The sequence below is a fragment of the Emys orbicularis genome, chromosome 3 (genome assembly GCF_028017835.1).
Source record: "Emys orbicularis isolate rEmyOrb1 chromosome 3, rEmyOrb1.hap1, whole genome shotgun sequence".
NCBI classification, from domain to species: Eukaryota; Metazoa; Chordata; order Testudines; family Emydidae; genus Emys; species Emys orbicularis.
The window spans coordinates 26411177-26425037 of NC_088685.1; the positions used below are offsets into that span (position 1 = coordinate 26411177).

The 13861-nt window shown below is 48.5% G+C and overlaps 1 protein-coding gene across 1 annotated transcript in view; it reads left to right on the top strand.

Moving 5' to 3' along the window:
- Positions 1-4696: 4696 nt before the first annotated feature.
- Positions 4697-13861, top strand: part of SMC6 (structural maintenance of chromosomes 6) — a 99736-nt gene continuing 90571 nt past the window's right edge. The window contains exon 1 of the mRNA XM_065400934.1: positions 4697-4788. The gene's annotated coding sequence lies outside the window, so the exon portion shown is untranslated. The remainder of the gene's footprint in view (positions 4789-13861) is intronic.

A 13861-nucleotide genomic window follows, 5' to 3' on the forward strand; every position in this document is an offset into this window, starting at 1 on the left:
GAAATCACTCACAGCTCTGGGTGGTTAAGCACCTTTCCCCCCCGCCCCAATCAGGTCATTTAATTAGACTCCTACCTTTAAGAATCCAAGCTTGGAAATATTACCATTTGACCTTTGAAAGATTTCTGCTTTAGTTTATTACTAGATATTGATACTTTTGCTATTGAGCAAAGGGTTTCTCTGCTGGCTTTTGAAGCCCAAAGGCTGCTGTTTCTTTTCATAAACATAATGGTAAGGTGACCAGTTGCTTTGCAGTGCGAGCCAATATAAATATAGCTGTTTGAAAAATTATCAAGAGAAAAAGCACATGCCTGATAAATTGTAGTATTGCATCTGGGAAGAAAACTATCCCCCTTAGCAACAATGTAGGTTTCCTTTCTCTAAGGACTTGAGAACTTCAGGAGACAAGCACTTAATTAAGCAAGCTTCTAATTGCTGGGAAATCCCAGAAGTTAATTAATTGGCTGGTAAAGAGCTGATGACATATTAACCATTTTTGTGCCCTACGGACATTTGGAGAGTATCTAGTAATACAAGTCAAATACATTGGCATGGCTATGCTTCTGAAGTTTTGTATACCAGAACAGGCATTGTAAGAAATTAAGTGGCCCTATCGGAGTGCAAATCTGGAAAAAAAATAAAAATTATGTGTTGGGCTACCTCTTGCACTGTAAAGAAAACTGATGTGAACAGCACAGGCAAGAGAATAGAAACGGGAAGCCGAGATATTTTCCCCACTCTAGTTGCTGTGTTTACCCTGACATCCGGGGCTGGCCTGTGCCAACCAACTCGAGGTGCGGAGCTGTTCCACTACTGTGTAGACTTCAGGGCTTGGGCTGGAACCCAAGCTCTGGGATCCTCCCACCTTGCAAGGTCCTAGCACCAAGACTCCAGCCCAAGCCCAGAAGTCTACACAGCAATGAAAGAATCCTGCAGCCCAAGATCAAGTGACTGGTACAGGGCAGTGGCGGGTGTCTAGTTGCTGTGTAGACATGACCTCAGAGATGCTCATTTGCTAAGTAGTAGCCTCAACAGTATATACTTAGATAAAAGATGCTTTAAAACTACACAGAAGTATTCTTTTTTGCCACAGTAATACTTTAATATTTCCAATTGTTACCTTTAAAAGATAAAAAGCCTTGAATAGAACATTCTGCAGGGGGTAAATTAACCTTCTTACCATCTAACTGGGACTTCCAGCTTTTTGGGAGGTGAACGAGACAACACTTTGCAAAAAGCCCTTTTGATGTTACCATTTGTTGCCTATAAATCAGTCTATGTTTCTTATATAGCTTCCTATAACCTTTGTGTTAATTGGTTTATTAGTACCATGATGACATAGCACATCTGTATTAATGCACAGGGAGGATAAATGCATCAAAAAGTATTTCTAATTCCATACACATGCAAAAGTAACAATATAGACAAAAATGTGGCTAAGGCAACTTACAAAATGAAAAATAAAAATAAGTTGATGTTGCTCAACACCATAGTAAAATATTAATTTATAACTATGGAAGTGATTTTTCCCTTTCCATGATTCAAACAAAGTATATTAGTTGCTGAAGTAGGTAGACATGCCATAATACATTTTGGAGGTTCTTGTATTTTTGTCATTTAAATGATTTAGGTGCTAATCCATCTTGCAGAAAGCTGTACTGTCTTGAATGGGGCTCTTTGCAAAGACCCACCTGAACAGATTTTATTTCAGGGGCCTTAGTTATACCAAATCTCCCATCCCACCTTCTATATCTTAGAGAAGGTAAAATCTTCACAGCTGGACCTTATTTTTCTGTATGTCTGTAAATCACCCTAAAACACTGTTGATGTTATTACAAAAACAACAACAAAATTTAGGGAGTTGATCTGGCTTCCACAAAAGTGAATTGCAATACAGTCACTGACATCAGGTCCAGGACAAACCAGCCTTTAAAAGTTTAGAGCAAGTAAGTCTATAAACAATGAACATTTTATATGATTACAATTAACTCAACAAAAACAAAAGGAGTACTTAAAATGAGTAAATGAATTTAAAGTTGATGACAGTTAATGGTTTGCTTCAGACAGGTCATCTGACTATGCAAATTTATCCAAGAAATCTTGGCCAATGCGCCTCAATTCTGCCCTGCAGTTCCCCTGCCCTTCCCATACTAAGATCTCCCCACACAGGAGAGTTCTGCAATTACTTCTTCTAAACTACAATCCTCACTAGTATTCCAAGTCCTGAGATCACATCACACAGCTTTGCTAACACACCTAAGCTCCCAAAGTGCATCACCCACTACTATTCCATTTGTGGGATACCCTCTTGTTTTCACTGGGACAAAAGAGAGTGAAAAAGTTTTATGAAATGAAACACAAAACACATTCTATGCAATTTAGTCTTACTCTTCAAATATAAAAAGATATGTTGCACAAGATTAAATACTTGCAATTCTTTCTTTCTGTAAGTAAAACAAGAATAAAACCATTAAGTCCCTATGCTACTAGCTGGTTAGGCTGCATGCAATGCTGCATCTGCCCTTAAAATACCAATACTTTTACTAATCCATGTGTATTCTCAGCATTAGTGAATTTTGGAGGGGGGAAGGGAAGAGAACCACTAAAATCCTGAACCCATTGTGGGCATAGGCACTGAGTTTTTCCCCCCGGGGTGCTCCACCCCCACTCTGCCCTGAGGGCTCCCCTTCAACCCATTCCCTCAGGCCCCGCCCTTACTCCGCTTCTTCCTCACCTGCTCACTGCCCTCCCCCAGACCCCTCCCCCAGCCTACAATCAGCTGTTTTGGGGCACCAACAAACAGCTGTGGCTGGGGGTGCTGAGCACCCACTATTTTTTTTTCTGTGGGTGCTCCAGCCCCAGAGCACCCACAGAGTCAGCACCTATGATTGTGGGTACTGGGATGGCCCACCCAGAACTAAAGGTTTATCCACTCACCCAGGCCACAACTAAAGTCTTGGGGCAACAAATGAACAAACAAAAATGGAGGGAGGGTCAGGGTTAAAAAGCAGGGAACTAGAACAGGAAATAGAGCAGAGAACACTCAACAATGCACACTGCTCCTCAAAAATGTCCAGGGAGCCAGTGGACACTGCCCAAGGAACTTTGCTCAGAGGTACGAGACAAGGGACCAGAAGTAAACCAGTTACAGAGACACCCCCCCGTCCAGCTTCCTCCTCCTAGTGTGACGGATGGTCATCTTGACCAGTGCCAGGAGATTGACAAAGAGGTCTTGTGACTTTGTGGGGATATAGAGGTAAATGAGGTGTGGGGAAAAGTGCACCCAGAACCTCAGCAGGAGGTTTGTCAGATTTCAGCCCCTCAAGACCACTAGAGTAGAGTATCCCAAACTTTTCAGGGTCGCGGCCCCCCTCCCAGGAGCCGGGAGAGGATCTGTGGCTTCAGGGGCAGGGGAAAATGGACAGGGTAAGGGGCCCAAGGCTGGGGCTGCGGTGGGGGCAGGCAACGGAGCCTGCAGCAGGGTGTGGAGCCATGGATGGGGCCGGGGCCAGGTGCAGAGCTAGGGGCGGGGCTGGTGGTGCTCCTGCCCAACCCCCTGGTGGGGACTGGTCTGGGCCCTGCAGCACCCCCCAAATGTTCCTCTGTACCCCCTAAGGGGGTGCACCCCACAGTTTGGGGACCTCTGCTTTATGCAGATGTGCACCACAGTCTCCCTCTTGCTGCAGAAAGGACAAGTGTTAGGGAATTCTGTGAACTGCACCAGATACATGCGCCTGTGCTCCTGGCTCCATGGAGGAGCCGTCAATTAATATCCGTGGTGGGCCACCACTAAACCCCTGCAGCTCACTCCGGATACTAGGTCCTTAGGGGACTACAGGCTACGCTGCATCCAGGGCTCCTGTACTGGTTTCTGGGATGCAATGGCAGCAGGGTGGGAAAGAGGAGAACTGCAGTGTGGATAGGGAAAGAGGAGACACAAAGAGCCAAGGCAAGGCCAGGACTGGAATTCAGGTCCCCACAGTGGGAAGCAGGCAACAGTCTTGATAGGGTCTGAATACAAACACACATCCCCAAGATGCTAAGCAGGAGCAACTGGGATGCAACACGGGGTTGGATAGTTTAGGGAGACCAGGATGTGACGTGCGTGGCAGGAGAGTGAGTGTGAGAAGGGGGGGATCCGAGCCGGGGGGGCGGAGAGGAAGGAACAGCCTAGGCTGGATGGGGGCTGCGAATCGAACGCGGGTGGGGCGAGGGATGAAAGGAGGGAACAGCCTAGGCGGGGTGGAGGCTGGGAACCGAACCCGAGCGGGGACGTGAGAGGAGGGAACAGCCCAGGCGGGGTGGGGGCTGGGAACCGAACCGGGGCGGGGGGGTGAGAGGAGGGAACAGCCCAGGCGAGGTGGGGGCTGGGAACCGAACCGGGGCGGGGGGGTGAGAGGAGAGAACAGCCTAGGCGGGGTGGGGGCTGGGATCCGAACCAGTCTACAGGGGGTCCCACCTGCGGGGCCAGCGGCGCCGCGACGTCCCACCCTATCACTCAGTCCCGGCGACGGATTCGTATTTGGCGCGGGAGCCTCCCACCTTTCCTCCCGGAAGCGGCTACGCCTCCGCAAGATGGCGGGGCGCGCAACCGCTTGGGCCGCGCGTGCGCACTCAGGGGCGGGGTCCAGGGTTTCCCTTTCCGGCCGGTGCCTGCCGCTGGATGCTTGCAGCCTAGCCGGGGCAGCGCGGATTCGAACGCTGGGGCTCGGAGCGGGTTTAAAATCTTAACGGATCATAACGATACCGGCTGTTCCTTCTTCGCAATCCCTCCCACCTCCCTGCGAGGTAAGAGGGGCGGCTGGGGAGCCTCTTCTCGCGGCGTGCGCGGGCCGGGCGGGGCTCTCAGGCACAGCAGCTAGCGCCGGCAAATCGCCCTGCCCTTATGGAAGAGGGGGGGGGGGGGGTCGCCTGGGTTCCCCCCTGGGCAGCGCGTTAGGATGGTGTCCCTGGTGGCCAGGCTGCAAAGCCCCATGTCCCCGGGGGTGGCCGTGGGACACCCATGGTCACACTAACGTGGCTCTTCCCAGTGTATCAAAAACTGTTGCGTTGTATTGTACCCCAGGTGCCAGTAAACTAGATCCTGGTTTTCGTGAGTCCTGGGGGCCAAGGACCCCATTGCGCTCGGCGCTTGCTAAACACAGAACAAGACAGCCCCTGCCCCTGTCCCGAAGAGCTGACTAGGCAAAACAGACAGACTCGGCGCTTCCAAGGCCAGACGTGACCACCTTTGTAACACAGGACTGCCTAATACTAATGCCCGTTTCAGTTAGAGCCTATCTTTAGAAAAAACATCCAGTCTTGATTTCAGAACTGTCAGTGATGGAGAATACACCATGACCCTTGTAAATTGTTCCATTGGTTAATTACTCTCACCATTAAACATTTATGCTCTATTTCCAGCTTAAATTTATCTGGCTTCAATTTCCACCCATTGGATTGTGTTCTATCTTTCTGTGCTAGACTGAAGAACCCATTATTGTATATTTCTTCCCTGTGTAGATATTCATAGATTGTAATCAAGTCACCCCTTGAAATTCTGTTTTGTTACGCTAAAGACAAGGGGGTATACATAAACAATGAGACAATACTGGTCAGCATGATAAACTGTAGTCTTTGTACTGGAGTACCAGATCACTCCAATGGAAGTGGTCTGCAAAATCTGAAAACCATTCTGTAATTGGACAAAACACGGTAACTTGCAACAGAGGGATCTGTTAGCATGGTCTTCAGAGCTCTAGTATATTTTTGTGAGGGGCAGTTCCAGGGACCAGGCAAACAGGGTTCACATGTTTGTTCATTGTAGTACTCACATTGTGTTGTGTGCTTTCCAGATAGACAATATGCGACAGTTTTAGGATTGACAAGTACACAAGGTCAGGAGGAATGGGAAACTCTTCTAGTTGGAGCCGTGGGGGGTTGATTCATAGATTCTAGGACTGGAAGGGACCTCGAGAGGTCATTGAGTCCAGTCCCCTTCCCTCATGGCAGGACCAAATACTGTCCAGACCATCCCTGATAGACATTTATCTAACCTACTCTTAAATATCTCCAGAGATGGAGATTCCACAACCTCCCTAGGCAGTTTATTCCAGTGTTTAACCACCCTGACAGTTAGGAACTTTTTCCTAATGTCCAACCTAAACCTCCCTTGCTGCAGTTTAAGCCCATTGCTTCTTGTTCTATCCTTAGGGTATGTCTACACTACGGGATTAATCCGAATGTATATAATTCAAATTGGGGAAACAGATTGTATAAAGTCGAATGTATGTGGCCACACTAAGCACATTAATTCGGCGGTGTGCGTCCATGTACCGGGGCTAGCGTTGATTTCTGGAGCGTTGCACTGTGGGTAGCTATCGCATAGCTATCCCATAGTTCCCGCAGTCTCCCCCGCCCATTGGAATTCTGGGTTGAGATCCCAGTGCCTGATGGGGCAAAAAACATTGTCGCAGGTGGTTCTGGGTACAGCCTCACCCCTCCCTCCCTCCATGAAAGCAACGGACGGCAGACAACCATTTCGCCCCTTTTTTCCTGGGTGAACACTGCAGACTCCATACCACGGCAAGCATGGAGCCCGCTCAGCTCAAGACAGCAGTCATGAACATTGTAAACACCTCGCGCGTTCTCGTGCAGTTTATGCTGAGCCAGGACCAGAAAAACGAGGCGAGGAGGCGGTGGCGGCGGCAGCGCAGCGACAAGCGTGATGAGGACATGGACATGGACATGGACACGGACACAGAATTCTCTCAAACCGCGGGCCCCGGTGCTTTGGAGATCATGTTGTTAATGGGGCAGGTTCTATCCATGGAACGCCGATTCTGGGCCCGGGAAACAAGCACAGACTGGTGGGACCGCATAGTGTTGCAGGTGTGGGACGATTCCCAGTGGCTGCGAAACTTTCGCGTGCGTAAGGGCACTTTCATGGAACTTTGTGACTTGCTGTCCCCTGCCCTGAAACGCCAGTATACCAAGATGAGAGCAGCCCTCACAGTTGAGAAGCGAGTGGCGATAGCCCTGTGGAAGCTTGCAATGCCAGACAGGTACCAGTCAGTCGGGAATCAATTTGGAGTGGGCAAATCTACTGTGGGGGGTGCTGTGATGCAAGTAGCCAAAGCAATCACTGAGGTGCTGCTACGAAAGGTAGTGACTCTGGGAAATGTGCAGGTCATAGTGGATGGCTTTGCTGCAATGGGATTCCCTAACTGTGGTGGGGCGATAGATGGAACCCATATCTCTGTCTTGGCACCGGAGCACCAGGGTACCCAGTACATAAACCGCAAGGGGTACTTTTCAATGGTGCTGCAAGCACTTGTGGATCACAAGGGACGTTTCACCAACATCAGCGTGGGCTGGCCGGGAAGGGTTCATGATGCTCGCGTCTTCAGGAACACTACTCTGTTTAAACGGCTGCAGCAAGGGACTTACTTCCCGGACCAGAAAATAACCGTTGGGGATGTTGAAATGCCAATAGTTATTCTTGGGGACCCAGCCTACCCCTTAATGCCATGGCTCATGAAGCCATACACAGGCAGCCTGGATAGGAGTCAGGAACTGTTCAACTACAGGCTGAGCAAGTGCAGAATGGTGGTAGAATGTGCATTTGGCCGTTTAAAAGGTCGCTGGCGATCGTTACTGACTCGCTCAGACCTCAGCCAAACCAATATCCCCATTGTTATTTCTGCTTGCTGTGTGCTCCACAATCTCTGTGAAAGTAAGGGGGAGACCTTTATGGCAGGGTGGGAGGCTGAGGCAAATCGCCTGGCTGCTGATTACGCGCAGCCAGACACCAGGGCGATTAGAAGAGCACACCAGGAAGCGCTGTGCATCAGAGAAGCTTTGAAAACCAGTTTCATGACTGGCCAGGCTACAGTGTGAAATTTCTGTTTGTTTCTCCTTCATGAAAACCCGCCCCCTTTATTGACTCATTCTCTGTAAGGAACCCACCCTCCCCCTTCCCCCAGCTTGCTTTCAAACGAAATAAAGTCACTATCGTTTAAAAATCATTTATTCTTTATTAATTGATTATAAAAAGAGGGAGGGAACCCCGGTGGGGTTTGAGAGGAGGATCGGCGGGAAGGAAAAGGCCACTAAAAAAAGGTTAAAAAAATGACAGCCTTTTGCTTGGGCTGTCCACTGGGGTGGAATGGGAAGGTGTACGGAGCCTCCCCCCCACGCGTTCTTACACGTCTGGGTGAGGAGGCTACGGAACATGGTGAGGAGGGAGGGGGGTTATACAGGGGCTGTAGCGGCACTGTTATCCTGCTGCCGTTCCTGAAGCTCCACCAGACGCCGGAGCATGTCTGTTTGCTCACGCAGCAGCCCCAGCGTTGCATCCTGCCTCCTCTGATCTTCCTGCCGCCACCTCTCATCTTGAGCATCCCTCCTGTCCTCACGTTGGTCCCTCCTGTCCTCACGTTCACTGGCTTCTTTCCTATACTTTGAAACCGTGTCCTTCCACTCATTCAGATGAGCTCTTTCACTGCGGGTGGAGTCCATGATTTCTGCGAACATATTGTCTCGCGTCTTCTTTTTCCGACGCCTTATCTGAGATAGCCTTCGGGACGGAGGAGGGAGGCTTGAAGAATTTGCAGCTGCTGGAGGGAGGGAAAAAAGGAGAGAATTTTTTAAAAAGATACATTTTGCAGAACAATGCTTATACTCTTTCACGGTGACCAACACTATTCACATTACATAGCACATGTGATTTCTGTGCAAGGTCGCATTTTGCCTCTTAATATTGAGTGCCTGTGGCTTTGCTGCTAGAGATCACAGACGCAGGTCCGGGCAACAGAATTCGGCTTGCATGCGGCCATGGTAAGCCATTGTCTTTCGGCTTCTGCGCCCTCCTTTCCCACATACCAAGCAAAGCCCGTTGAGTGCTGCGGTTTTCCTGTTAACCTTCAGCAGCAGAAAACAAACTAACCCCCCCCATCCAATTCTCTGGGATGATCGCTTTACCCCTCCCCCCACCGTGTGGCTGGTATCAGGGAAGATCCCTGCTAGCCAAACGCGAAAAGCTCTGGGCCAATACCGCCCCCCCCCCCCCGCGCTTGGCTAACTGCAGGGAAGGATTTCTTTTCAGCCACAGGCAAACAGCCCAGTAGGAACGGCCACCTCTGTCCCCTTAATTAAATTCCCGTATTTCAACCAGGTTACCATGAGCTATATCACTCTCCTGAGGATTGCACAGCGAGATAAAGAACGGATGTTGCTTGAATGCCAGCAAACACCGGGACCATACGCTGCCAGGCTTTGTCATGCAATGATACCAGATTACTTGCTGCAAGCATGGCGCGGTCAAGTGTCCTACCATGGAGGATGGAATAAGGCTGCACTGCCCAGAAACCTTGTGGCAAGGCTTTTGGAGTACCTCCAGGAGAGCTTCATGGAGATGTCCCTGGAGGATTTCCGCTCCATCCCCAGACACATTAACAGACTTTTCCAGTAGCTGTACTGGCCGCGAATGCATCCCAAGTCCTCAGGGCAAAGTAATCATTAAAAAACGCTTGCTTTTAAAACAAGTTTTATATTTTAAAAGGTAAACTCACCTGAGGTCCCTTCCATGGGGTCGTGGTCTTGGATACTGGGTTGGGAGGGTACTTCAGTCAGGCTGAGAAAAAGATCCTGGCTGTTGGGGAGAACGGAGTGCTGGGTGCTCTCCGCAAGCTCGTCCTCCTCCTCCTCCTCTTCCCCGTCCGCAGAATCCTCAGGTGCAGCTGATGAGATTATCCCCGCCTCGGAATCCACGGTCAGAGGTGGGGTAGTGGTGGCAGCCCCCCCAGAACTGCATGCAGCTCGGCGTAGAAGCGGCATGTCCGCGGCTCTGACCCGGAGCGACCGTTTGCTTCCTTTGTTTTTTGATAGGCTTGTCTGAGCTCCTTGACTTTCACGCGGCACTGATCTGAGTCCCTATTGTGGCCTCTCTCCATCATGCCCTTGGACATTTTTTCAAAAGTTTTGGCATTTCGTCTTTTCGAACGAAGTTCTGCTAGCACTGAATCCTCTCCCCATATAGCGATCAGATCCAGTACCTCCTGTACGGTCCATGCTGGTGCTCTTTTTCGATTATCGGCCTGCATGGTTACCTGTGCTGATGAGCTATCTGTGGTCACCTGTGCTCTCCACGCTGGGCAAAGAGGAAATGAAATTCAAATGTTCGCGGGGCTTTTCCTGTCTACCTGGCCAGTGCATCCGAGTTCAGATTGCTGTCCAGAGCGGTCACAATGGTGCACTGTGGGATAGCTCCCGGAGGCCAATACCATCGAATTGCGGCCACACTAACCCTAATTCAAAATGACAAAATCGATTTTGGCGCTACTCCACTCGTCGGGGTGGAGTACAGAAATAGATTTTAAGAGCGCTTTATTTCGAAATAAATGGCTTTGTTGTGTGGACGGGTGCAGGGTTAATTCGATTTAACGCTGCTAAATCCGAATTAAAGTCATAGTGTAGACCAGGCCTCAGTCTTCTTTTTTCCAAACTAAACAAACCCAATTCTTTCAGCCTTCCTTCATAGGTCATGCTCTCAAGACCTTTAATCATTCTTGTTGCTCTTCTCTGGACCCTCTCCAATTTCTCCACATCTTTCTTGAAATGCGGTGCCCAGAACTGGACACAATACTCCAGTTGAGGCCTAACCAGCGCAGAGTAGAGTGGAAGAATGACTTCTCGTGTCTTGCTCACAACACACCTGTTAATGCATCCCAGAATCACGTTTGCTTTTTTTGCAACAGCATCACACTGTTGACTCATATTTAGCTTGTGGTCAACTATAACCCCTAGATCCCTTTCTGCTGTACTCCTTCCTAGACAGTCTCTTCCCATTCTGTATGTATGAAACTGATTGTTCCTTCCTAAGTGGAGCACTTTGCATTTGTCTTTGTTAAACTTCATCCTGTTTACCTCAGACCATTTCTCCAATTTGTCCAGATCATTTTGAATTATGACCCTGTCCTCCAAAGCAGTTGCAATCCCTCCCAGTTTGGTATCATCCGCAAACTTAATAAGCGTACTTTCTATGCCAATATCTAAGTCGTTAATGAAGATATTGAACAGAGCCGGTCCCAAAACAGACCCCTGCGGAACCCCACTCCTTATGCCTTTCCAGCAGGATTGGGAACCATTAATAACAACTCTCTGAGTACAGTTATCCAGCCAGTTATTCACCCACCTTATAGTAGCCCCATCTAAATTGTATTTGCCTAGTTTATCGATAAGAATATCATGCGAGACCGTATCAAATGCCTTACTAAAGTCTAGGTATACCACATCCACAGCTTCTCCCTTATCCACAAGGCTCGTTATCCTATCAAAGAAAGCTATCAGATTGGTTTGACACGATTTGTTCTTTACAAATCCATGCTGGCTATTCCCTATCACCTTACCACCTTCCAAGTGTTTGCAGATGATTTCCTTAATTACTTGCTCCATTATCTTCCCTGGCACAGAAGTTAAACTAACTGGTCTGTAGTTTCCTGGGTTGTTTTTATTTCCCTTTTTATAGATGGGCACTATATTTGCCCTTTTCCAGTCTTGTGGAATCTCTCCCGTCTCCCATGATTTTCCAAAGATAATAGCTAGAGGCTCAGATACCTCCTCTATTAGCTCCTTGAGTATTCTAGGATGCATTTCATCAGGCCCTGGTGACTTGCAGGCATCTAACTTTTCTAAGTGATTTTTAACTTGTTCTTTTTTTATTTTATCTGCTAAACCTACCCCCTTCCCATTAGCATTCACTATGTTAGGCATTCCTTCAGACTTCTCGGTGAAGACCGAAACAAAGAAGTCATTAAGCATCTCTGCCATTTCCAAGTTTCCTGTTACTATTTCTCCCTCTTCACTAAGCAGTGGGCCTACCCTGTCTTTGGTCTTCCTCTTGCTTCTAATGTATTGATAAAAAGTCTTCTTGTTTCCCTTTATTCCCGTAGCTAGTTTGAGCTCATTTTGTGCCTTTGCCTTTCTAATCTTGCCCCTGCATTCCTGTGTTTGCCTATATTCATTCTTTGTAATCTGTCCTAGTTTCCATTTTTTATATGACTCCTTTTTATTTTTTAGATCATGCAAGATCTCGTGGTTAAGCCAAGGTGGTCTTTTGCCACATTTTCTATCTTTCCTAACCAGTGGAATAGCTTGCTTTTGGGCCCTTAATAGTGTCCCTTTGAAAAACTGCCAACTCTCCTCAGTTGTTTTTCCCCTCAGTCTTGATTCCCATGGGACCTTACCTATCAGCTCTCTGAGCTTACCAAAATCCGCCTTCCTGAAATCCATTGTCTCTGTTTTGCTGTACTCCCTTCTACCCTTCCTTAGAATTGCAAACTCTATGATTTCATGATCATTTTCACCCAAGCTGCCTTCTACTTTCAAATTCTCAGTGAGTTCCTCCCTATTTGTTAAAATCAAGTCTAGAATAGCTTCCCCCGAGTAGCTTTTTCAACCTTCTGAAATAAAAAGTTGTCTGCAATGCAGTCCAAGAATTTGTTGGATAGTCTGTGCCTCGCTGTGTTATTTTCCCAACATATATTTGGATAGTTGAAGTCCCCCATCACCACCAAATCTTGGGCTTTGGATGATTTTGTTGTTTAAAAAAAGCCTCATCCACCTCTTCCACCTGGTTAGGTGGCCTGTAGTAGACTCCTAGCATGACATCACCCTTGTTTTTTATCCCTTTTAGCCTAACCCAGAGACTCTCAACACTTCCATCTCCTATGTCCATCTCCACCTCAGTCCAAGTGTGTACATTTTTAATATATAAGGCAACACCTCCTCCCTTTTTCCCCTGTCAATCCTTCCTGAGCAAGCTGTACCCATCCACACCAACATTCCAATCATGTGTATTATCCCACCAAGTTTGTGTTGCCAACAATGTCATAGTAGTATTTATTTATTAGCACTTCCAGTTCTTCCTGCTTATTACCCATACTTCTCGCATTTGTATATAGGCATCTAAGATACTGGTTCGATCTTGCCTCCCAGTTTTGCCCTGACCCTCCTTTCTCTCTGCCATTATAGCCCACACTCCCTCTTGTTTCCGACCCATCTCCCAGGTCTCCATGTTCCCCACTTACCATGTTCCTCGGAAGGTGAACGCCATCTCTGCCTAGCAGTCCTTCCTCGAATAGCATCCCGTGGTCAAGGAAGCCAAAGCCCTCCTGGCGACACCATCTTCGCAGCCAGACATTCACCTCCATGATGCATCTGTCTCTGCCCAGGCCCCTACCTTTGACAGGAAGAATCGAAGAGAATACCACCTGCGCTCCAAACTCCTTCACCCGTACTCCCAGAGCCCTGTAGTCACTCTTGATCTGCTCAGTGTCACACCTCGCAGTATCATTTGTGCCCACATGGATGAGTAGCATGGGGTAGTAGTCAGAGGGCTGGACAATCCTCGACAATGCCTCCGTAACATTTCGGATACGGGCTCCCGGCAGGCAGCATACCTCCCGAGATGAAATGTCAGGGTGACAGAAGGGCGCCTCCGTCCCCTTCAGCAGAGAGTCTCCGACCACCACTACCCTACGTTTCCTATTCGCAGTGGTGGCAGCGGACCTCCCAGCTTTAGGGGTACGAGGCTTCTCCTCCTTTACTGTAGGGAGTGATTCCTTCTTTCCTGTATCAAGAAGAGCATAACGGTTACCTATTACCATGGCGGGAGGGTTCGGAGCAGGGATGGAGCACTGCCTGCTGCCAGAAGTAACCAGCTGCCAGTGTCCATCCTGAGCCATCTCCTCCTCCACCAGTGGTGTATCAGCAGTCCTGTGTACTGGGACAGCTACCTCAGCTGTCTCCACATGGACACTGTCCAGGAATTGCTCGTGGATTCGGATGCTCCTCAACCTAGCCACCTCCTCCTGTAGCTCTC